At 42.4% G+C, this 25,322-nt stretch overlaps 1 protein-coding gene across 1 annotated transcript in view; it reads left to right on the top strand.

Annotated features, from left to right (window-relative positions):
* Window positions 1–25,322, top strand: part of PHACTR1 (phosphatase and actin regulator 1) — a 554,037-nt gene that overhangs the window by 34,282 nt on the left and 494,433 nt on the right. The gene's annotated exons all lie outside the window — the stretch shown is intronic.

Raw genomic sequence — 25,322 nt, 5'->3', positions numbered from 1 at the left:
AGGGAGGGGAAAAGAAGAAAGAGGGAGAGGAAGGGAGGGAGGAAAGAAGAAAGGAAGGGGCAATAGAGAGGACTGAGGGATCCAGAGAGTCAACATGCTTCAGTTGAGAGACCTCTCAGGCTTACCTGATGAGAAGCGCCCAGTGTCAGCTGTCCCCACTGCTGCTGCTTCTCCGGATTCATAGGCAGACATCACCCCTGTTAGTAGTAGATGGTCACCATCATCGGGAAGAAGTTGTTCAACAATAACTTCATAGTGCTGCCTTTCTGAATGACTCCGAAGCCACCACCCCAGCTGTGTCTCTTCGTTTTTAGAGTCCCTCAGTGTTCTAGCAAATCCATTGCAAAAAGAGTGAGGGAATTTTCCTGAACACTATCCCTCGAAATAAGTTTAAAAACCAGATAATACCTTTTTCTTTAGGAAACTAAATCCTTGAAAATGGAACTGAATGAAAGTATGTTGTGTGCATGTGTTGGAGCAAAGAGAACCTTCACATGATGAGTATTTTATACACTATTGAGAAGTTTGGACAAAAGAGAAAAAACTCTGAATAGAGAAACAAGATGTGTTGGCTAAGGAACCATATCTTCATGACTAGAAGGGTAACTGAAAGGATCAGAGCAGCCAACTTGGTTGGAGTGTTATATTTTCCTGTCTTGGTGATTTGGGTTTTTAATCATATGTTTTCTTGTCACTCCTAAAATGTTTTCCTCTGGATTTAGTGCTGGGGAAATGAGGACTTTATTGGGAGAAGCTTTGGCAATTTTTGTGGCATGCTGTGTAGCCTGTGGTCTCACTTTGGAACTGTTAATCCTTGATTCAGGATTCAGGATATGGTTGTGAGGGGTCTTCAGAAGGACAGAGAAGAGTTTCTTTTATGACTGAGATTGTTTTCTTGCTGAGTGATTTCAGAAACTGTACCACTGACCCCTTTGCTACCAAACTCTGGTACACTCCCTTAGTGTCTTTGTCTCAGCACAGGAGAGGAAAGGGCTAGAGCGGCAGTTAGTAAAGGTTATTTACCTTGTTTTACTTTTGACAACCAAACAATAAAATAAAACACTAAAAGAAGGCTTGAAGTTTCAGCTACTACTAAGAGAGTTGAGCCATTTCGCCACCAGATTAAACCCAGTGACTTGCCGTCTTTTATTCTGGTTAAATTTCTCTGGAGGCCAGTTAAAAGATTGGACTTTTCAGACAAGACTTGTCTGTCTTTTCTCTGGAAATGAACAAGCCCAACAAGGTCCCAGTCTCTTCTATATGCCCCTTAGAATCTCCCTAAAAGCAAAATCAAGAAAGACACCAGCAAGAAAGAGAAAGTGTATCCAGAGGATGTTGGTAGAGAAGGGAGAGCAGTCGCAGTGGACGGTGTTCTGCAGATAGGGGAGCTGTCCTCCCTCGGTGGTGCTGAAACGAAGGACTGTGTGATAGAGATGTGACTATAAACAAGACAGCGGAGGGAGGGGTGCCCAGTCCCTCCCAGTGATGGAATCCCAGGGAAAACTCAGGAGATCTAGTCACCAAAAACTTTTCTATCCCTGCCCACCTACATTTGCCGCCTGTTTACTACGCCTCACGCCTACTGCTCCACTGCTCAAATCAGGCAGTTCTGCTCTAATTTTGCGCAGGCTGTTCACTCCTGGCGCTTTGTTTATTTTCCAGCTGGTTTCTGGTTGCTTTCCTGACATAGTAAGATCTACTCACAGATGTGCCTTTCCCCCGCGTTTAAAAGTAATTGTAACCCCTGGTTTAAAAAGCAAACAGCCTTGTTTATCTCCTTGAGCAGCAAGTTGTAATTAAACTATTAGTGTCGTTATCAGCGTTGCTGAACAGAGGAGTCTGCACACTTCGGGTAAATTACATAATTTGGGCATAGAGAGAACTTTGTCTCGTAACAATTTATAAACAATTAAGCAAGGAAGATTTCATTTGCCCTTTATTGCCACTCTTCTTCTACCCCCCAGTCATTTAGTGTTTATTCTTTCCAGAGAAATCCTTTCTTGGTTTAAACCATTTATGTTTAATATTTGCTTTCTCACACCCACTCATTATATAGAAGTACATGTTTAATATTTTAGAGGTTTAGTAATGCTTCATGGAATAAATATACAGATGTTCATTTTATTTGGATATCACGAAATCATTTTGGGCACCAACTCCCTTCAGCTAACCTGTATAGTTGCCAAATAACGTGTACTGGGCATTTTGAATACTAATTAAATACTTATGCATCCTTTCAACTACATCCTGTCCCTGAGGGCACTTAATAATATCATTTCAGAAATAACTCCACAGCTTGAGTGAAGGCTATACTCCTTCACCTACCAGTCCCAAGTCAGTCAAAGAATAGCACCAAAATGTGGGTCTTTCATCACTTTTTCAAGATGCAAACTCCAAGTTTCAGCATAAACTGACGGAGTATAGAATCGGGATTTTCTGAACCGTGACTTCCATTCTTCTCAAAGAGACCCTTTTGTTGGTTTTTAACTTCTATTCAGCACTTAGTATATTATGCTAACAGTGATAATGGTTATTTGCTGACGGTAGAGAAAATTAAGCCAATGTATTTGCTGAAACTTACGCAGACACATCAGACCTCATTTAAAACATTGAAAGAGGGTTTTTTTTCCCTGAGAAATTAAAATGTGTTATAAGGACATCGTGTAACAGAAGAGTATGTTCACACTATTAGTAGCAAGTGTTTCTAATTGTGTTCTCACTTAGTAATGAACATCATTGACATTTAGCTTGTGAGAACTTACCCTGCCTTATGAGGTCATGCATTCACTGCATTGAAGTGGGTGCCCTGAAGAGTTGCAGCCTGTCTGGAAGATGTTTTCCTATAGGCTAGTGTGTTTTATTTATCTTTATATTGACAGTATGTAGAAGGGTATTTGGTCCCTAGAGGGTGCTGAAACTGAAAAGTTCTCGGCAGTTACACGCTGAAATGAATGGAAATGTTGTGGTAAATAAAAAGTTAAGCCCATCTAAAATTTCTTAAAGGCGTGTCAAAAGCAGGAAAGCTAGTCACGCTGATGACTTAGGATTGTTTAAACCCCAAAACCAATATTGGGCCACTCTTGAGAAAAATAAGTACTTCTCTAAATCATAAGGAAATTTAACCTTTGTTGACATTTCGGAATTGCTTTTTGTGTGGAGTAGATTTTAAGCTAATGGCATGGTCAGCTTCAGAATGCCCATCGTCCTTGGGACTTCAAGATTAGTTTTTGTTTCTGATGTAAACCAAGGAGAGCTATTTCTGATTTCTGTTGGTCTTCTCCACTCTTCCAGGCACAGAGGATAATGGCAGTCACAATTGGCTTGTTTTGGCCACCTGTAAGAATGGATGGGTCCGCCAGATTAGGGTATAACCTTGGTCTCAGGGGATCTCTTTCTTAGCTTTCTTGAGGAGGAAGATCTTTATCTCTTAGTTACAGTACGAAAATCTATGATACTGAGAAGTGACTGCCCAGAATACGAGATCATCACTTAGCAATGAGAACTGTCCCTAGGCAAAATTGGGAATACTGTCACACTGAACCAAGATTGTTCAACCAATGCGAAGGTCTTGGTAAGCATCTTCCTTCACTCTTTCACTGAAGAATGCCAGTGTCTCCCTCACAATGTTTTCTTGTTACTGATTTCAAAGTGAAGGTAGGTCACATGGGTCTGGCTTTTATTTTGTAAGCCCCAAATCTCCTTGAAAGTACTGATTGCTTCTCACATTCAGTAGCCACAATCCAACTGGAAGGCCGTGTAGTTGACCAGAAGCCTCTATTACGGGGCCCTCTGAGGGTCTGCCCTCCTCCTTTGCTGTTCTTAAAGCTAACCAACCTGGTAATCTCATTATGTAATGCATTCAGATGGTACTGATGAAGACCACTCCAAATAATATAAATAATATAAACAAAGTAAGGGAAAGTAAATAATTAACAATATGAAGAAATAGGAAGCCCTTTGCCGTTAATATTTAACTTGACTGCTTACAATATTTTTGTTTCAACAACAATCCATACGTTTCTGAGACACCTTGAACACTAAATCTGTGTTACATGGTTAAATTTTCTTGGGATCTCTGGTCTGGGCATTATTAAATTCTTTTTAACATCTAAGGATTACATTACTATTCTCTTATCACTAACTGATATGTTACTTAGTTTGTCTGTAATTATATACATACATATATATATATATATATATATATATATATATATACGCATACATGTATATGTATTTAGAGAAAGAGAGAGAGATTTCATGGAAGACCATGAAAGTGTGTTTTATATGAAAAATATCAGAAAAACTTGATTTTAATGCATCTCTGCCTCTAAGACCAGGCACAAGACACTTAATTTTTCTAGGCTTCGTTCACTCGGCCCTTAGATGACGGATTTCGATTTTAAAATCTAGGAAGTCTCAGGGTGCCTGCGTGGCTCAGTCAGTTAAGTGTCCAACTCTTGATCTCAGCTCAGGTCATGATCTCAGGGTTTGTGGGTTTCAGCCCTACGTTGGGCTCTGTGCTGACAGTGTAGAGCCAGCTTAGGATTCTCTCTTTCTCTCTGCCCCTTCCCCACTCACATGTGCATTTTCTCTCTCTCTCTCTCTCTCTCTCTCTCTCTGTCTCTCTCAAAATAAACAAATAAACATTAAAAATAAAGAAAAAATAAACAAAATATTTAAAAATTAAAAAATAAAAGGAAGTCATTTAATCTAAAAACCTGTGAATAACTGGTGTTTCCGACTCTAGCTGTACTACTGGATATTCACTGATTTTTATATGCAGTCTTATTTATGGTATAAAACATATAGTAGAATAACATAACTATAGCAGTGATTTAAATATTTGATCACAGCAGTTATGAAAATAAGCTTAAGTAAAAGAATTAATAAATGTTAATCATAATTAATAATTACTTCTTAATAGTTAATAATGTGCTAGGAGGTACATTTACATACACCGTCATAATTAGAATGTTTTAAGCCTGAATAGTCAGAGATTAGAGTCTTTAACACAGTTGATGCTTTGTAACTGTTTGTTGTATGATTGAAAAAGGTATTGGCGAAATCTGAGCAATAAATGGAAAGTGAGAAAACTAAATATTAATCTGGCCTTCCAATTGGCATTTTAAGTGTTTCCTGTTCTCTTTTGTAATTAAAATGAATAGGTTCTAAGATCTATATTTTCCCTTTATCCTTTTAAATTACCGGGAAAGGTAAATACATGCCTTTGGAATTCACAGACAGAATAATCCTATCTTCTAGGTTCTAACTGTAAAACCTGGCCATGACCTACAGAGAACTTTCTTTCCTTTTTCAGAGGCATATGTGCTGATAGGAACAAATAAACTGTTGATTAAAATAAGTGCAAAACAATATATTCTTATACAGTTCTTTTATTTTATTTTTAATTTTTTTAATGTTTATTTATTTAAAACTTTTTTTTAATGTTTATTTATTTTTGAGACAGAGAGAGACAGAGCATGAACGGGGGAGGGTCAGAGAGAGGGAGACACAGAATCTGAAACAGGGTCCAGGCTCTGAGCTGTCAGCACAGAGCCCAACGCGGGGCTTGAACTCACGGACCGTGAGATCACGACCTGAGCCAAAGTCGGACGCTTAACCGACTGAGCCACCCAGGCGCCCCAATGTTTATTTATTTTTGAGAAGGGGGAGGGGTAGAGAAAGAGAGAGACACAGAATCCGAAGCAGGCTCCAGGCTCTGAGCTGTCAGCACAGAGCCCGTCGTGGAGCTTGAACTCACAAACCACGAGATTATGACCTGAGCTGAAGTTGGGCACTTAACTGACTGAACCACCCAGGCACCCCATCATGTATTTTAATACGAAGCAAAAATATTTTCATATCACATATGGAGTTACTCCTTGACGTATGCAACTTCAATTCACGATTGTTTATTGTACAAGCAAGAGTTAAAACACAACTGAAAACTGAAGATAATATATAGAGCTAGTTTTCTCCTTGACTTGATAAGTTGAAAAATGAGACATATAGTCAGTGTATTATGTCAAAAAAAAAAACCAGAAGAGGCCCTGAAAGAACTATTAATAGATATAACATGTTCCTCATTGTATGATACAAGAAGAATTGTAGCATTTTCCCCCTTTGTTTCATCCCTGTCCCCACCCTCTTTGGTAGTAAGTAATAGAGTGGATGTGATTTCAGGAGGGAAAAAAGTGGGTCATGTTGACATCTTAATTGCTTTAATTTACAAGTCTTTTATATAACGTAGGATAGTTAAATAAAAGACAAAATCAATTTTATGACCTTATTGAAGGATGATGGATTGGCATGACTTCCTACGCAGGCTATCGAAAGACAACAGAAATAATCACACTACTAGTTATTTAACATTTATCAAAGCAAGTGTTGTATAAAAGCTTGTAGTTTTCCTATTGATCTTTTCTTCCTCATTTGTATACCCTAAACTAACAATTCAGGAGCAGAATCTTTGAATAGTAAATACTTGGGCTGTAATTGTAGTCATGAGGATTCAATGTATATCTTGGTTTTGAAACTATACTGAACTTTATCAATGTGATTATTTGCCATTTATAGACATAGACAGCCCATTATTTCTGGATCTCTACCACACAAATAACAAGTTGGTTTAATACTCAATCATGGTTTAATCGAGAGTATAGAAAGAGCTGTGTTATGCTTGATTTTCCTTATTCCATCTGGGCCCTGTGTTTTGGGAGGGGGGAGGTAGAAGAAGGTAAGAAGAAATCATAATATTTATTCATTCAACAAATGTTAATTGAGAACTTAAATATGTATTAGGCCATGTTTTAGACACTTGGGAAATATTAGTAATCAAAACAAACTCAGTTGGTTCAGTTGGTGAAGCATTTGACCCTTGATCTTAGCTCAGGTCTTGATCTCAGGGCCGTGAGTTCAAGCCCTGCATCGTGGAGCCTACTTAAAAAACAAAAACAAAAACAAAAAAACAACAAAAAAACCCCATCTAACCCTTGTGAATTTTAACTTCGTAAAGTGGGTTATGGACAATAAACAATCTAATATTTATACACACTGTATAATATTTTAGAAGTTAAGGCAGAAATGAAGCAAGCTAAGCATACAAGACATGTAGAGGCAAAGAAAGGGGTGGGCTGCAGGATAGGCAACACTGAGAAGAGGGGATGTGAACAAAGTTCTCCAAAGTAGGTGAGAGAATGAGCAATACCAATATGGGCGGAGGACAGCAAGGGCAAAGGCCCTTTAACTGGAGTGTTCCTCATGTGTTCAAGACCTGGAGAGGAGCCTAGTGTGGCCGGAGAAACTTGTAGGGAATAGGGACCAGAGTATACAGGATCTGGGGGCTATTGTGGGCTTTGACTCTCTTAGTGGAGTGGGGGACGATGCGGGGATTTAAGCATAGGAATAACACGATCTGAGATAGATTTTAAGAGGATTGCTGGGGCTGCTGGGCATGAGCAGACGGTAGCGGGACATGAGGAGGCAGGGAACCTGATTTGGAAGATTGCAGTAACCCAGAGAAATGGTGGTGGCTAAGCAGCGAGGCAGAGAAGCAGCAGTGAGAGGAGGTCAGATTCTGTATGCATTTGAAAGGATAGCCAACAAGCTTTCATGATGGATTCAGTGTGAGTTGTTAAGAGAAGGAAAGGAGCAAGGAGTCCCTCCAAGGTTTGGCCTGAGCAACCACAAGGATAAAAGGGCCTTTGGGGGGCATGGGGGAGTGGTCAGAAATTCAAATGCAGACGTGTCAAATGTGAGATGCCTACTAGACATCCCAGTGGAGGTATCAGATGAGCAGTTAGATAAGCCTAAGGTTAAAAATGAGGTCTGGCGCAGAAATATTTATTGAAGGGGCACCTGGGTGGCTCTGTGAGTTGAGCATCTGACGTCAGCTCAGGTCATGATCTCACAGTTTATGAGTTTGAGCCCCACGTTGGGCTTGCTGCTCTCAGTGTGGAGCCTGCTTCAGATCGTCTGCCCCCCTCTCTCTTTGTCCCTCCCCCACTCAGGCTCTCTCTCTCTCTCTCAAAAATAAAATAAAACATTAAAAATTATATTTAAGTTGTCGGCATATAGAGGGTGTTTGCTAACATCTGTACTGTGGGCTTTGTAAACTCTTGGTTATCTATTTCTCATAATGACCTTATGAGATTTACATGATTATTACTGTCCTTATTTTATCCATGTGGCAACTAAGTCACAAAGGGGTTAAATAACTTAGCAGTGGTAATGTAGCTAATAAGATGAAGAAATGGAATTTGGATCATCTTTTATATGACTCAAATCCATATTCTAAATGGCCACGATTTCTTACAAGAGAGCAAGCTGATACAGTCAACTTTGCTATAAAGTCACATTTTAAGCTTATCATGGCTAAGGGAAAAAAAGAGAGAGAATCAGGAATGCATCCTAGCCCAGTATTTAATATATATATATATATATATATATATATTTGGCTAGGACTCATTAAGAAATGCACTTTAACATCACATACACACATGCATATTTATGATTGGAATAAAATATTCCTCAAAATACCCTTAATAATGTGCAAATAAACTCTGATGTTTTCTACATTACCCTATTCCTTCCCTTCCCATCCATTCCCTTCGAACATAGTCTAATTATAAAAATGCTGGTTATGACCCATCTAAGTGATTTTACAACCCACAGGTTAAAAAACATTACTTAATTCAGGGCATCTGGACGGCTCAGTCGCTTAAGCATCCGACTCTTGGTTTTGGCTCAGGCCATAATTTTGTGGTTTGTGAGTTTGAGCCCCAGGTCAGTCTCTGGGCTGACAGTGTGGAGCCTTCTTGAGATTCTCTCTCCTTCTGTCTCTGCCCCTCCCCCACTCACAGGCATGCACACACACACTCTCTCTCTCTCAAAATAAATAAGTAAACTTTAAAAAAAATAAGTTAAAAAATTAAAAACATTACTTAACGCATTGTTTTCTAGGCACTATTTCTGAACTCAGAAAAAAATATTTGCAAGGAAATCCCCATCTTTTTTGATTCCCCCAAAGAATGTGGTAAATTCATTCTCTTCACAACATGAATCAAGATGAAAGAGAAAAGCTCCAGAGTCAAGGCCAACTTCGCTCTTAGGTAGAGTAGGCTCACAATACCTTTTGAGGCTCACAAGAAAATGTTTTAATTTCTTTTAAGGTCAGAAGAAAAAATGAGTATAATCCAGCCTGGTTTATATTTGTCTCTCTACCAACATAATAATAGGTATATAGTTTTTAATATTTTTTGTGGTGAAAGGGGCTTTCGAAGGCAGAAGTGACTGGGACCCATGGAAGTCATAATGCAGCCCTGCAGAGTGGAAAGAAGAGCCGTGAGGAAGAATCCTCTCTTTTTCAGGGTAGTGATAGTGGTTATGTGAGTATGTCTGGAGCTAGGCTTCCTGGGTTCAAATCCCCACTCTGTCATTTACTAGCCGTGTGACCTTGAGCAAGACATTGAACCTCTTAAGTTTCTCACCTATAAAATGGAATTAATAATGGTGACCACCTTGGAGAGTATTTTTTGAAGAGCAGATAATTTTATGAAATGTGAAAAACTTAGGGGCTCCTCGGTGGCTCAGTCGGTTAAGCATCTGACTTGATTTCGGCTCGGGTCATGATCTCACCGTCAAGGATGGGATGGAGTCCTGTGTCGAGCTTGCTTAAGATTCTCTTTCTCTCTCTCTCCTTCTACCCCTCTCTCCCCACTCGCGTGCTTTCTCTCTCTCTCAAAAAAAAAGAAAAACGTGAAAACCTTAGGATAGTACTTGGCATATAGTGAGTACTCATTACACAAAGTGGAGAGCAAGCTCCATTACATTTCTGTGTATTGCCTCATCTTGGTTCTATTCTTCCAAGATATTAGCCAAAAGAAAAAAAAAAGGAAAGAATGAAAAGAAAAAAGGAAAAAAGAAAGATGTCCTTCTAGTTACCACATCTTCTAAGACCAAATGGCCACAAAGTCATAAACGTTCAGACAAGGAACAAGTTTTCTTAGCTAATTTCACCTCTATTCAGTCCTTGTTTAGAGTACCGAATGAGTATGACAGGCCCAAGATGAGAAGGGAAGTCACCCTCAGACTCTAAAAGTTAAGGAAATTTACATTAAAAACAGTCCATCCTCTGACTGACGTTGAATGGATCAACTCTGAAATATCAAAGGGTCACATGGAAATGGCCACATGGAGAAGACTAGCTACTGGATGTCCCCGGTGGTCCCCTGAACTTGGAGGTGGTGTTTTGTGAGAAGGGAAAAAAAGAGCAGAGAAAGGGATGTAGGAGGAAGAAAGGAGGAAGGCAAAGAGGGAGGGAGAAAAGAGAGAGAACACAGCTTTTCCGTTTGAGAAGTCATCCACGAAGGCCAGGTGAACATCAAAAATCACGGAATCTTAGCTTTTCAGAGTCAGGGAGAGCATCTTCTCATTTCTGAATCACGGGCATAAGTGTTCCGTGATGGGTTTGGAGATTTGCTGATTCCCAAATCGGACTCTGCTACTTACGAGCTAAGCCATCTCTGAATCTTTGAAACCTCGAACACGGAGATAACACTCTCTGCCTAATTCTGGTTGTTACTTTAAGGACCAAATGGGAAAATGTCTTGCCAATAGGCAAGCACTATATACAAAGGCGAGGAACAGAGGTGGTCTGGATGAATGGGACAGCTTTAGATTTCTCGCTGTGGCACGAATGAGGCACTGGAATGAAAGTGTGAAAACTAGATTAATTCTACTGAAAATGTGGCCTTTGCCATAGCCAAAAATTCAACACAGCCCAAGAGTCCAGAAAGACTGACGACAGCATCTACCGATTTATAAATGTAGGTGATGTTCATGCCTTCAGTGTCAACTCTCATCACGGTATGGCGTGTGGTTGCCTTTGGATACTCTTATCCATCCGTAAGAGACAGAGCGCTTGAATGTTTACAAGTGTTTGTTATTTTGAAACTAAAAGTAACTGTACTGCCCTCTAGAATGACTGGCCTTGCGAGGCATTTGTCCAACTTGGTCTTAGGCACACACCAAATGACCAGATGCATCCCTCTTTTCTAATCTCCCCTTCCATTTCCTTCACCTTGTCCTCCCTTCCCTGACTGAATGCCCTAATTACTTGTTTTGACCTTAATCAACACACCCAAAGCTTCCAAGGCAAGATCTTCATTTCCGAGAGGAAGAGGCTTCAGAAGTCCCCTGTGTATCTGAGGAAGTCTAGGGCTGATCATTACCTCCCACTGAAACCACAAAATCACACATTTCGCACAGCTGTGGAGCCAGCTGCCCTAAGCTCACCCCAGATCGCCCACCATTGCTGCCTTCCAGCAACGTCTTTGCTGTATCTGGTCGTGATGCTGGCTTGTAATCAGCTGAGAAGCAGCTATTTCAGTAAAAAAAGTGACTTTCACCGGCAGTTTGGGCATGGCACTCAGAGCCACCTTTCATATAAGGCAGCTTCGCAGTTCTAGAAACGATTTCTCCGTGTTCAGCGGGTTCAACTGAAATAGAACAGGCAGAAACCAAGTTAGGAGTGGCTGGGCTCTTCGTTTTGTTTTTTTACTTTGTGTCTTTGTCTCCCAGTTTGGAGGGGGTTTCATTCATATAAAAGCAAAAATTTTCAACCGATATCTGGGTCTGGAGCTATAATGTAGGTAATGCAGATCATGCCAAATGGTGGCTCATCACAGATTCCCCATTATGTACAATTTGTGATACCACATAACTTTCATGAGTGTATTTTACTGCATTTTGACACAAAAAGGTATTTGGTTAATAGGCTTTAAGCAAATTAGATACTTGATACATTATTGTAATTTTGTAAAGCTTCAAAATGATTACGGCTTTTTTCAAGTTGTAAAAGCCCTGAGGTAGTTTTCCTTTATCTTCTTGTGTAAGGAATTCATTTTAAATACGCAGAAATAAATCGTTATTGTGGTTTCTGATGTTTTAGCCAAAGGTGTTGCCTACATCCTGTGGTACCACAGACTCCTCGCCACAGAAATCCTCCTCATTTTATGAAGCAACCAGACAGAGCATAGTCAGCGCTCCCTGGGTGGGCCATTTAGTTGATTTAAACATTTCTTTTTTGTTTTTCCAAGTCTATCCATATATTTGCACCTGTCGCACCGGTCATATTCTTTCTGGCGTCTTGAGAACATTTGTATTTCCAGAAAGAAAAGATTGGCTCATGGTTTTCTTGTCCACCAAGATCTGAGTCAAACTATGACATCACTTGTCTGATAAAATAGCAACCATAGACACGGAAGTGTGTGCTAAGTCTAAGACCAACTAGAACCATCCATAAAAATAATGCCAGGTCAACCCAAAGTAAGCTCAAATCAGCCTTAAACTCACTTCATTGGCCTCTCTGTTACAGCTCATATAATATGATCTGTATGAACAATTTCTGCTGTAAAGTTACCTCATGAAGACATATATCATCTAAGTCCTTCCATAAACCCAATTATAGGGGCAATTCAGGAGAGTTACAGCTACTCAGGTCTGCATTCTATCTCCTCCCCGGTTCCACTTATTAAGGACAGTGAAGTGGAAATATTGAGGTAGAAATGAAACAATGACTGAATTTAGCCAACACAGAAAAGACTGCTCTAATCACTCAATCAGGCATTGCATTAGCTTTTTTATTGCTATGTTGCCAGCTTCATTCATTAGAGGTGATTTGTCCAGAGAAAAGCTATCAGCGGCCCTTTGTACACAAATATGAATATATGTTCAATATCTCACTGACTTATTTACACAACATTGTGTATGTTTCATTCAAAATTATTAGCACTCTTTCATTATTTTTTTTATTTAAAAAATTTTTTTTAACATTTATTTATTTTTGAGACAGAGAGAGAGCATGAACAGGGGAGGGTCAGAGAAAGAGGGAGACACAGAATCTGAAACAGGCTCCAGGCTCTGAGCTGTCAGCGCAGAGCCCGACGCGGGGCTCAAACCCACGGACCTCGAGATCATGACCTGAGCCGAAGTCGGATGCTTAACCTACTGAGCCACCCAGGTGCCCCTTATTAGCGCTCTTTCATTTACATTCAGTCATCCTAGTACTTAGATAACTAAGCTCTTGGTCGCAAGTGGCAGAGAGGAATATAAGAGTAGTAATTAATAAAACACACATTAATTAATAATTGATAAAAAATGTATCACTGAGGCAAAAAAACCCAAAAAGCCCAATGGTAAAAGATAGAATTCCTTTTCATGTTATAACACGGTTCAGAGCAGGAGATACTCATGTTATCATTTTTTTAAGTTTATTTTATTTGACAGAAAGCACGAGCAAGGCAGGGGCAGAAGGAGAGGGAGAGAGAGAATTCCACCCTGAGCACGGAGCCCGACACAGGGTTCGAACCCACGAACCGTGAAATCATGACCTGAGTCGAAACCAAGTGTCAGAAGCTTAACCGCCTAAGCCACCCAGGCGCCTTTCATATTAAATTTTTTGTTCCCCACAGAACTGAAATGGTTTTGAAAGGAAATCACATAGGTCCTAATAAAAAGGCATAGAGAGGGACTACATAGAGACGTGGATGTTCATCAGATTAAAGCTTTCCTGCAGCCAATATTCAGCATTCAGAACTGGAGGAAAATGAGAAGCATCTTACGGCTACTTGTACATTGATTCAAATATGTAGCACATTCACCGCAACCGAGCACAGACACTCAACCCTGGTGTATATTAAAGCGGATGTAATTTTCTTTCCATTGCTGGTGTTTCAGAGGAATGTATTCTCTGTCAATCTCTGCAAACCTCAAATAGGGTCCAATAACCACAGTGAATCTTGAGCGCATTTTAGTGTCTTTTCCAAATTATTAAAAAAAATTTTTTTTAACGTTTATTTATTTTTGAGACCGAGAGAGACAGAGTATGAACAGGGGAGGGGCAGAGAGAGAGGGAGACACAGAATCTGAAACGGGCTCCAGGCTCTGCGCTGTCAGCACAGAGCCCGACGCGGGGCTCGAACTCACGGACCGTGAGATCATGACCTGAGCCGAAGTCGGCCGCTTAACCGACTGAGCCACCCAGGTGCCCCATTGTCTTTTCCAAATTATAACTGGTTGCATCTCTCTCACGCTTACCCTTTGGTGACCCTAAAAAAAAAAAAAAAGAAGAAGAAGCGTGTTATTTTTGTGGGTTCATAAAAATATAATTTTTTTCCATAAGGCTTCAGCTTCCATAAATCTGTTGCTGCGGTTCAATTGTTTTCCTCCCCCGAGTGGGAGAACAGTTTCAAGTCTGAGGTCCACCTAATCCTAGTGTCAGGACAAAATGCCTTACTGTGGGGGAGGTGTAGAGGTCGTACAGGGGGAAGCCGATCAAGGGAGCAGGGTAGCAAGGGAAAGAGAGAGTTCTAGTCTTCCCAGGGGTAAATTGCCAGGAGCGCCCACTGATTTGGAATATGTCATCATGCATAGAAGGAGAAAAATGCCTTGGGATTTTTTACTCACGTGGGAGCTTTGGTTAGGCACAGGTGTAGGGCAGCTCTCCTGACCGCTCTTGAAGTATCGCTTGGAGAGGGCGAATGTGCCCCGATGTGTCGGGCAGAGCTGGATATGAATTCTGACCCTGTTGGGCAAGTGTACCATCTTGATGAACTCGGTTTGCTTACCTATAAAACAGGCAGGTTCATTTCCCAGAGTCACGAGAATGACCCTAAGGGGGGTTAGAAAGCAAAGTCCCTGGCATAGTAGGTGCTCAATAAACACCTTTCAAACCATTCAAGCAAGACGCATGTTCAGTTTAGTTTACTAACATGAAATCTTGATGTCGTAGCACAGAGACAATGATTAGAATAGCCAAAGTGCCCTTATAAAATCTGGACAAGGGGCACCTGGGTGGCTCAGTCGGTTGAGCGCCGACTTCGGCTCGGGTCACGATCTCGCGGTTTGTGAGTTCGAGCTCCGCGTCGGGCTCTGTGCTGACAGCTCCGAGCCTGGAGCCTGCTTCGGATTCTGTGTCTCCCTCTCTCTCTGCGCATCCCCCGCTTGTGCTCTGTCTCTCTCTGTCTCTCAAAAATAAATAAATCAATGTAAAACATTAAAAATAAAAAAAATCTGGACAAAATTTTCAGAAAGGAACGAATGACTTGTTTATCGTGACTTATTTCACCAAATATCCATATAACAAATATTCATCAAAAGCCTGCTACATGCTCAACATGGATTAAACAGTTTCTTCAATAAGCAAATCCATCCACATCCACCAGACTCCAAGCTTTTTTGAGGAAAGGGATCATGTCTGCCTTATTTACCCCGAATCCTCAGTGCCTACCGCAGAGCATGGCCCATGACAGGTGCTCAAAAACTACTTGTGATAAAAAGAAATGTCATCAGGGCAAAGGCCGCTTTGCTCTTAGTTCGACTTTATACAAAACTCACTGGGTTTCTTCTTCAGTTTTTTTTTAGAAAAGGACTTCATTTTTTATTTTGTTTTTTTGCACTTGTATGTTTTTACCGAGATGTAATTGACATACAACATTGAGTAAGTGTATGGTCTACACATGTTGATAAAAGGTCTTTACATTTTTAAGAGCAGTTTTAGGTTAGCAGTTTTTGCAGAATGGAGAGGAAGGTACAGAGATTTCCCCTGGACCCCTGCCCCCACGCATGCACAGCCTCCCCCATGATCAGCATCCCCCACCAGAGTGGGACATTTGTTACCAGTGATTAACCTGCATTGACGTGTCACTATCACCCGAAGTCCCTAGTTGACCTTAGGGTTCACTCTTGGTGTTGTACTTCCTGTGGGTTAGTCACACGTACACTGGCATGTATCCATCATTCTAGAAACATACAGAATATTTTCACTGCCCTAAATGTCGTCTGTGATTTTCTTATTCATCTCTTTCCCTCTCTCCCCCCAGCCCCTGGCAGCCACCGATCTTTTCACTGTCCTTATTATTTTTGCCTTTTCCAAAATATCATAATTTCACATGCATTTAAGGTGGTGTGCATGTAAGGTTTTTCCATGTCTTTTCTTTTTTTTAAAAAAGATTTTTTAAGTGTTTATTTATTTCTGACATAGAGAGAGACAGAGCATGAGTAGGGGAGGTGTAGAGAGAGAGGGAGACACAGAATCCGAAGCAGGCTCCAGGCTCGGAGCTGTCAGCACAGAGCCCGTTGCGGGGCTCGAACTCAAAAACCGTGAGATCGGGACCTGAGCTGAAGTCGGTCGCTCAACCGACTGAGCCACCCAGGCGCCCTTCCATGTCTTTTCATGGCCTGATCATTCATTTCTTTTTTAATTTCTTTTATTTTTTTTAATGTGTATTTATTTTTGAGAGAGAGACACACACACACACAAACACACACAGAACGTGAGCAGGGGAGGGGCAGAGAGAGAGGGAGACACAGAATCCGAAGCAGGCTCCAGGCTCCGTGCTGTCAGCACACAGCCCGATGCAGGACTGGAACTCACAAGCTGAGAGATCATGGCCTAAGCCAAAGTTGGACGCTTAACCAACTGAGCCACCCAGGCGCCCAGGTTCGTTTCTTTTTAGCGTTGAATAGCATTCCATTGTCTGGATGTACCACAGTTTATTTATTTGTGCACCTACTGAAGGCCATCTTGAATGCTTCCCAGTTTTGGCAATTATGATTAAAGCTGCTATAAACATCCATGTGCAGGTTTTTGTGTGGACATAAGTTTTCACCTCCTTTGGATAAATACCAAGGAGTGTGATTGCTGGATCATATGGTAAGAGTACGCTTTGTTTTGTAAGAAGCTACCAAACTGTCTTCAAAAATGGCTGTACCATTTTCCCTTCCCACTAGCAATGGATGAGACTTTCTTCTCTTCACTTTTTCACAACATCTATAGACTTCTTTATATATCTGATCCTTGATTCGTTCTGACAGTTTCCATAAGCAGAAGGTTTAGAGCAAGGAGACACTTACCCCATCAAAGCTGTCTACAACCCAGGCAGGCTTCTCAGCGTCTGCCTCTTCAGTCCTGCTCTCTGGGAAGAGGCCAGAGATATGATATTCTCCAGAGTTTGTGTCTGGGTCCTGTAAAACATGGAAAGGAAGGGTTATGTTGGTTTTCACTCCTGTTTTATTATAGTTGCAATAGTACTTGGGATGATACTGTTAACTTTATCAATTCTCAGCTCCTAGTGTCCCCTGAAGTGATTCCCTAGACATGGGGGAAGGTTGAAAGTCAGTTCTTGCGAAGGAGACTAGCTGTTCTTTTCTCCCATGCTTCACAAAGAAGGATCCCTTTCATTTGGCCTGTTTTGAGACTGCAGAAGGAGAAAGGAAGCAGCTCTAAGCAAACTTAATGTTTTTCTCCTCATTCACCTGGCATTTTGTTTCCTTTTTGAGCTGAACTGTAGGAATTGACATCATTATGAGAAGATCATGGCAGTCTCCCACTTGCTATATCTCTGAAAACCATTGCTAAGTTTTGTAAAATGAACCTCAGTGAACTAGAAAGAACATGCTCTGTGTTGGAGGCCATTCTATATCTCCAAGTCTTTGGAGTATATAAACTTGGCTGCGATAGAATTTTTGGTAATTCTGGTATCATAGTCTGCCCTAAAATTCAGAGGGGGAAAATTATTAAAATATTTAAGGAGTTGAGCTTATGAAGTTTGGAGATTACCTGTTCCAGTTAACACATTATGCCCTAGAGAGCCCTATGATCCCCAAGAAGAGAAAAGAAGGAAAGGGAAGGGGTGCCTGGATGGCCCAGTCAGTTGAGCGTCCGGCTTCGGTTCAGGTCATGATCTTACTATTGGTGAGTTCGAGCCCCACATCAGGCTCTGAGCAGTCAGCACAGAGCCTGGAGCCTGCCTCAGAGTCTGTCTCCCTCTTTCTCTGCCCCTGCCCCAATTGTGCTCTCTCTCTCAAAAGTAGATAAACATTTTTTTAAAAGGAAAGGGAAATAGAAAGTCTTCAGATTCTAGATGTTTAAAAGCAGCTCAGTTCCAGGGGGATGCTGGAGACAGTGCATATAGGTTCTTGAAAGCCAACTAAGCACATCTCTTCCCAACTCCAAGGTCAGTGTCATCACATCAGGAGCTTTGCAATCAGCCAAAGTATTTACACATGGAAATCAACAAACACTACTATACATCAGAACATTTTTCTGGATGTCTGCTTATTTTTGAGAGAGAGAGAGACACACACACACAGAGTGTCAGCGGGGGAAGGGGCAGAGAGAGAGGGAGACACAGAATCCGAAGCAGGCTCCAGGCTCCGAGCTGCCAGCACAGAGCCCGACACGGGGCTCGAACCCACGAATCGTGAGATCGTGACCTGAGCCGAAGTTAGATGCCTCACCGACTGAGCCACCCAGGCGCCCCTCAGCACATTTTTTTAGAGGGCTTGTTGTTAAATAGTTACTCGCACATCACTGCTCAGTTCACGGAGTTGAGCCTGATATTTAATAGACATACTCTAAGCACCATCCAAGTATCTATGTAAGTGGTTTAGGCATGTTTTATTAGATGCTAAAAATATCAAAGGCAAAGTATCAGAACGGCTTTGCTTGACCCATTTAATTTGACAACTTCACGTTCAAATGTTTATTCACTTCAAAGGATCTAGGAACATGTTGGTAGGTGAAATTACTTTATTATTGCTTCACTGGTATTTTAATATGGCAAAATCAATATGGCCAAGGTGCAGGATATCAGCATGTCTGTTGAAAATATGCTTTCATCTCTGGCATCGATGTAAAAATGTGTGATACAATCTAGCAGTTTTTCGTCAAAAATATCTTTGCATCTTGCATTGTATTTTGGACACTTGTGACAATGAAAGTGGATTTCTTTCTGCGGTCCATTCGGTCATAAGATCAGATCGGTCAGTGCTTCAGCATATCACGCAGCATTTCCACATTGACCAAGTAATGCTGCTGTAATACATTAACTCCATTTGGAATCCAGATTCAATCAAACAAATAGTGAGTCCGTTGCAATATCCCCATCCTAGCCTTGCCAGCTGGAAGGGTGACTGTCCAAGCAAGAAGTCGACAGCTATTGGGGCGCCGGGGTGGCTCAGTCGGTTGGGTGTCCGACTTCGGCTCAGGTCTTGGTCTCATTGTTGGTGAGTTCGAGCCCCGTGTCGGGCTCTGTGCTGACAGCTCGGAGCCTGGAGCTGCTTCGGATTCTGCGTCTCCCTCTCTCTCTGCCCCTCCCCCATTCACCCTCTGTCTCTCAACAAATGAATAAACGTTAAAAAATTATTTTAAAAAAGAAGTCAACAGCTATTTAGAATTCTTCTGGTCTATCAGTCCTTAGAACAATTGCTCATCTACATCAGAGTAAAACACACACACACACACACACACACACACACACAAGTCATTGCATGTAGGCCTTCCAGAGAGAGCCTTTTAAAATTATATTTCAGTTTCTTCGAGTCACATGTATTTTTCAAGCAGTGGAGAGAAAGGGTTTTTTTTTTTGTTGTTGCTGTTTCCTGAATGGCTGTTAACTTCTAGTAAATGCAGTGGTGGATGAAATCAGGGTCCCAGGGGAGTTATCTGACTTGCTGGAGGGAATTTGAACAAGTTCCTTTACATTCTTCTTTCTTTTTAAAATGTGACTCAGTGACAATCATAAAGGAGTGTGCGTACATACACTAAGAAACCGACCTAGAACTTTGCATTTATGCATGGGGGCCAGTATAGGGTAAGAAATGAGAACGTTTTCTCTCTTTGTGTGTTTTAAAGCGTTCCAGGTCATTTCTGGGCATTTTGACATACAGAAAACAGATAAAAGGATTCCAAACAAGAGGTCATTAGTTAAGAAAAGAGCCTAAAGATGTCGGGAGTTCTAGGAAAAATGACAAGACCAACTTAAAACGCATTGATAAATCCTGTTTCAATTACTTTACCTCATTCTAGCTGCATAACATGAATCAAGCAGAAAATGTTATTGTATGTGGCCTAAATATTATCGCATAATTGGGCTTAGCATTTCCCTTTAATGTAGAAAGTGACACCTGCCTGACACATTGGGACAGTGGATTTGTCTGTTGGGAATTGGAATTCCCTCATTTTGACCAGTTTGATGTGACTATGTACAACAGAGTCTCTTTCTATAGGGACAATTACTTAGAATGCTATCCAACCCGTTTTAGGGAACAGATCCTGGGGGGAACAGTTATCCCCATCAAATCCCCGTTGGGCAGAAGATCCTGCCAAAGAATGGATTTTACCTACTTAAGGTTCTGGTAGGATGCATTAGTATGAGGGCCAGAAATTTTCTTTTCACCTATTTCTCTTTTTGAGAACAGAATGACTTTCAGTCTGGTTTCAGGTTGGGGTCTGTGGGTCAGACTGTGGACCATGGAGTCCTGGCCCTGGGTTTGCCTCTCACCTCTGGACCTCATTAAGTGTGAGGTTTTGAGTTAGTTGCTGAACGTCTCTATGTCTTTCTTCCTTCTCAGTAAATTAGGGGTAATAATAGCATCTATTTTGTAGTGGTGGGGATTAGAGAAAGCGGTATGTACAAAGTTCTTAGAAGAGTTTCTGATACATAGTAAGCACTCAGCAAACGCTCGCTGGCGTTATTAGTGAGCACTGTTGGCGGGGTCAGCCCAGGATGCTACTAAGCTTTAGAGACTCAGCACCTGTTGGGAGAAGAGCCAGCTGGCTCAGCCGTGCGGTCCCTTCTGTGAGTCCGTGCTTTTGCTTTGCTCCCCTTCTGCACAGATCTGCTTAGAAGCTCAGAAGGAAAGCTCTTTAACCCCCAGGTCCAATCTTGGCTGAAGCCACCTGTCCCAAAGCCATCATCCAGGCCGTGACTAAGCAGGTTCAGGATTCAAGGCGTCTTTTAGGTAACTCGATTTATGGGGTTAAGTATTTAACTCAGCGGGCAGGTAAAAGATGTGACAAACCAGTGTTTAGTCCCTTTTGCTGCTAACTGCTTGAGATGATTATGCAATCTGAGATGCCACAAGATGTGGGAAGCACGGTATGAGTCAGTGAAGACGTACATCCTCTTGCCCTTTTCATTTGGAAAGCCTCCTTGGTACGTCCTCTCCCTGTGGGGACTCTTCAGCCTGGTTTCACAATTAACCCCGAAGGGCGATGGTGAGACCAGAGTCCCGGGTATTGACACAGCTATTTTACATCAGCCCTCTGCTTAGTATCCCCTCCCTGCCCCCAGACCCCGTGCGAGGCACCAGAAACACAAAGATAGATAAGGAAGCCCCTCGTCCTAGAGCCCCAACTGGTTTGGGTCGAGGGATAGCAAACAGATAGTTCCAAGGCAGAGTGGTGGCAGGGCCATAATCAAGGCAGGGGCAAAGCATCACTGGACACAGACACTGAAGAGACCAGCCCTGCCTGGGGAAGTCGGGGGATCTTGACTGAGGAGGGCGCTCGGGGCAGATCCCCAGAGGATGAGTCAGATTTTTTCCCCTGGAGGAAACCACGGGGTAAGGGTTTCAGGGATTGAAGGGCATCCTAATCAGAGGAAATGGTCTGCGCACAAGGCATCTGGCATTTAGGTTACTCTGGCTCGCAAAGGTTGTATTCATTAAGAAATATGCATATATGATCTGCAATGCGCCGAACTGGCCCTGGATGTCTCTGCCATTGGGGAGCGCAGACTGAGAGAGGATAGCCATGGAAGGGTGACGGTGATGTAGCCCAAGTGCTCTATGGGCAGAAAATAGAGATCTCCCCCCAGGCAGAGCCTCGGGATCCTGTGGGGGATCGCGGTGGAGGGTGGAGGCTGGAATGAGACTTCGGGAATGAGAGGCACCCTCGGGAAGGCGGGGGGAAGGGGTGTGTGTGAAGGCACGGGTCAGGGCACGTGCAGCCTCTCAAAGAGCAGGAGAAGCTGGTGCAAATGGAGAGTGTGTGAGCGAGAAACTGCAGGGCGGCCCGGGGAGGGGACCGGACAATGCGGGCGTCATAGGACGCTCAGCAGCAGTGAGGAAGATGAATTGGAGAAGGCCGATACTGGAGGCAGGGAGGTGCTTTGTGTATCTTGAGCATTTGCCAGGACCGGATGGAGGCCTGAGCTGGGGCAGTAACGGGGATGGACAATTGATTTCGAATCCGGATATTTTAAAAGGTGGAATAGCCAGGACCCAGCAACCATGGACTCGGAGGGCTTTGGGGGCGGGGCACGAGGCTCTCTAAGTATCTTCCTTGGCGGTTTCCCAGTTCAGGGAACCCAGGACGGGGCACATAGTCTCAGGACAAGTTAATGAGCTTATACATAGGCGGGTTTGGGTGTGCCCGTGTGGCCTCCTTGTAGAGGATCCATCAAGAAGCAAGTGCGTGGGGCAGGCACTAGGGGAGAAGGAGTCATACTTACTAAAATCATAGGTGAGTAAGAACGCCTAGGTCAGAGATTCTTGTCCAGTGTATCACCCGCAATTGCACTGTGCGAAAGTAGAGACACCCTCAACGTTGTGTTCGTTTTAGGTGAAAATCACAATGTCGTGCTCATTATGTGCTCATTATGAAATGGTCGTCATGATAACGTTAAGTAACATCCCATCACCAGCCTTTTCTTTCCTTTCTATTTGGGGGTGGGGGGCGTGGGGACAGTTGACCTACGATGTGACGTTATTTTCGGTTGTAGAGCATCGTGCGATTCAACTTCTCTCTAGGTCATGTGGTGCTCACCACAGAAAGCTGCCATCTGTCGCCACGTAACACTATCACAATACCGTTGACTCTGTTCCCCATGCGGTGCCTTTCACTCCCTGGCTGATTCATTCCACAATTGGAAGCCTGGGTCTCCTGCTTCCCTTCACCCGTGTTGCCCATCTCCCCGTCCCTGCTTCCTTCTAGCAACCACCAGTGTGTTCTCTGTGTTTATAGGTCTGATTCTGGTTTTTGTTTGCTTGTTCATCTGTTTTGTTTTTTAGGTTCCACATATGAGCGAAATCGTATAGTATTTGTCTTTCTCTGACTTACTTCCCTTAGCATAATACTCTCTAGCTCTATCCGTGTTGTCACAAATGCAAGATTTCATCCTTTTCATCGCTGGGTTATATTCCATTATATATATATATATATATATATATATATACATACATATATATATATGTATATATATATATATATATACACACAAGTGAATGTGTGCCTACTTGCGTCCCCACAAAAGACCCTGAATAGCCATTACCATCTTTTTCTATATTTGACCTGACAGAACATTTGGAAGCCTTGTGCTACAGAAACCGTGGTGAGAGACAGAAGAGAGTGGGGAACAGATTCCCAATGGACATCCATTTTTTTTAAGTTTATTTATTTATTTTGAGAGAGACGGAGACAGCACAAGTAGGGAAGGGGCAGAGAGAGAGAGAGAAAGAGAGAGAGAATCCCAAGCAGGCTCCACGCTGCCAGCACAGAGTCCGACGCAGGGCTCAAACCCACAAAGCGGCGAGATCGTGACCTGAGCTGAAATCAAGAGTCAGTTGCTTAACCAAATGAGTCACCCAGGCGCCCCTCAATGGACATCCACTTTAAAGGGTACAGAGAAGGGGAGTCAGCACCAGCAGCTGTGGAGGAATGAAAGGCCTGGGGAAAGGGGGGTGTGTGAGGAGGGGGAGGGAACAAGACAAGCCAGAGGAAAAAGGGTTTTCTGGGGAAATGCAGCGGCTCATAGGTTCACATGCAGCAGAGGGACACACAGGGTGGGTTAAACCATGGCCTGTCATTTGGTGCCTTTATCAACGGTTATTTGTCAAGTGCAAATAGAGGTGAGAATTTGGAGGCACTAACTAGCATTGATTCTTCATGCGAGGGCGTTGGCTGTGCAAGAAAGGTAAGAACAGTACCCCGGCTTGCTAGAGGGGGACAGGTGGCAGAAGAGGCTTCGTTTTGTTTCTCAGTTATGCACAGAGGTGTGGCTAATCTGATGTCCCCAGTTAGGTTACGAGCTCCCTGAACAAGCAACCGTGTTTGTGAAAAGCGCTGGGCACAGCCCTGATGCTAATTCAGGACGGCAAGATTCACATGCTGATTTTCGTCACCCAGTTATTCAGACAACACTCACGGTCTGCACCCAAATTTAAAATGTGATTTCTTAATAGCTTAGAAATATGTGACTATACCCATTTCATAAGGGGAGAAGGCGCATTTTGTGACGCTCGTGAACAATAATGAATCTGTTCAAAATATTGTGATTCGCTAGACGCTTAGCCTCTGGCTCTGGAGATTTTCTTTTATTTAGACTTATTTTAAAGCGTAACAAGATATTTTGTGCCTGCTTTTCTCTGCACACCGGCCTTTCTCCTACATTCATCTGTCAAGCAACATTTTTGCAAACCACAGTGCTCGGACCATATGTTCCCCTTCTGTAGTGTTTTGACTTTTTTTTGGTGGGGTACATGGTACTTAGGGAGGGTCTCACCGTTCTCAAATACCGAGCAAATATACTCATTAGGCTTAAAAATGAAATCAACTCTTTCTGGGCCACAATTCCTTGATCAAAAAATATCATACCCTACCACTGCTCCTAAATCGAAAGGTGTGTGTTGTTTTATGCTAGGCAAAGCATGTCCCCCCAGAACATGACAGTCCACATTTAAAGTTTCTGTTTATACTAGGATGTGTCGTCCAAGCTCAGAAAAGTGTTAGAACTGATTACAAATCATGGCAAATGGACTCTGTTTCCAACTCCCACTTTTAATTTAAACTTGTACCAAATCCAGTAGGGTTTCCAGACATTTATATAAAGATACACTATGGATGTGATAAGAAAGAGACCCTCAAATAAGAAAATATGCCCTTCAGGGGGTGCCTGGGTGTCTCCATCGGTTAAGCGCCCGACTCTGGGTTTCAGCTCAGGTCATGATCTCACAGTTCGTGGGTTCGAGCCCTGCGTCAGGCTCTGCGCTAACAGTGTGGGGCCTGCTTGGGATTTTCCCTCTCTCCTCCCTCTCTCTGCCCCTGCCCTCTCTCTCTCTCTCCCTCTCTCAAAATAAACGAACTTAAAAAAAAGAAAATATGCCCTTCAAAATAATGAAGAGAATAAAACAATCTGGTGAACTGACAGATTACATAACAGAAGCCTCTCTTTAATAGAGGTTTGTAAGTAGTCATTCGTTCATGTTTAATGATTTCTGTGGTTTCGGTGTGCATTTTGGTGGTAGACATTAAAAGATGTTTAGATCTCCAAATAAAAAAGACTGGTTATGTCAGCGAAATTCCATTTCACGCCAGGGTTTCTCAACAGGAAGCGACCAATGAAATGTCACTTCTGGGCGTTGCCCCTCACGTGTACCTAAGCATGTATATGTTCTGTATCAGCTCAGTATTTTCAGAGTGCTGTGACAAATGGTTCTCTCTTTCCCAACCAATCTCCAGTTACTAGAATTTGTACCAG

Source organism: Panthera tigris, chromosome B2 (assembly GCF_018350195.1).
Source record: "Panthera tigris isolate Pti1 chromosome B2, P.tigris_Pti1_mat1.1, whole genome shotgun sequence".
NCBI lineage: Eukaryota > Metazoa > Chordata > Mammalia > Carnivora > Felidae > Panthera > Panthera tigris.
The sequence above is the reverse complement of the archived record's forward strand: the minus strand, read 5'-3'. Positions and strand labels throughout refer to the sequence as shown.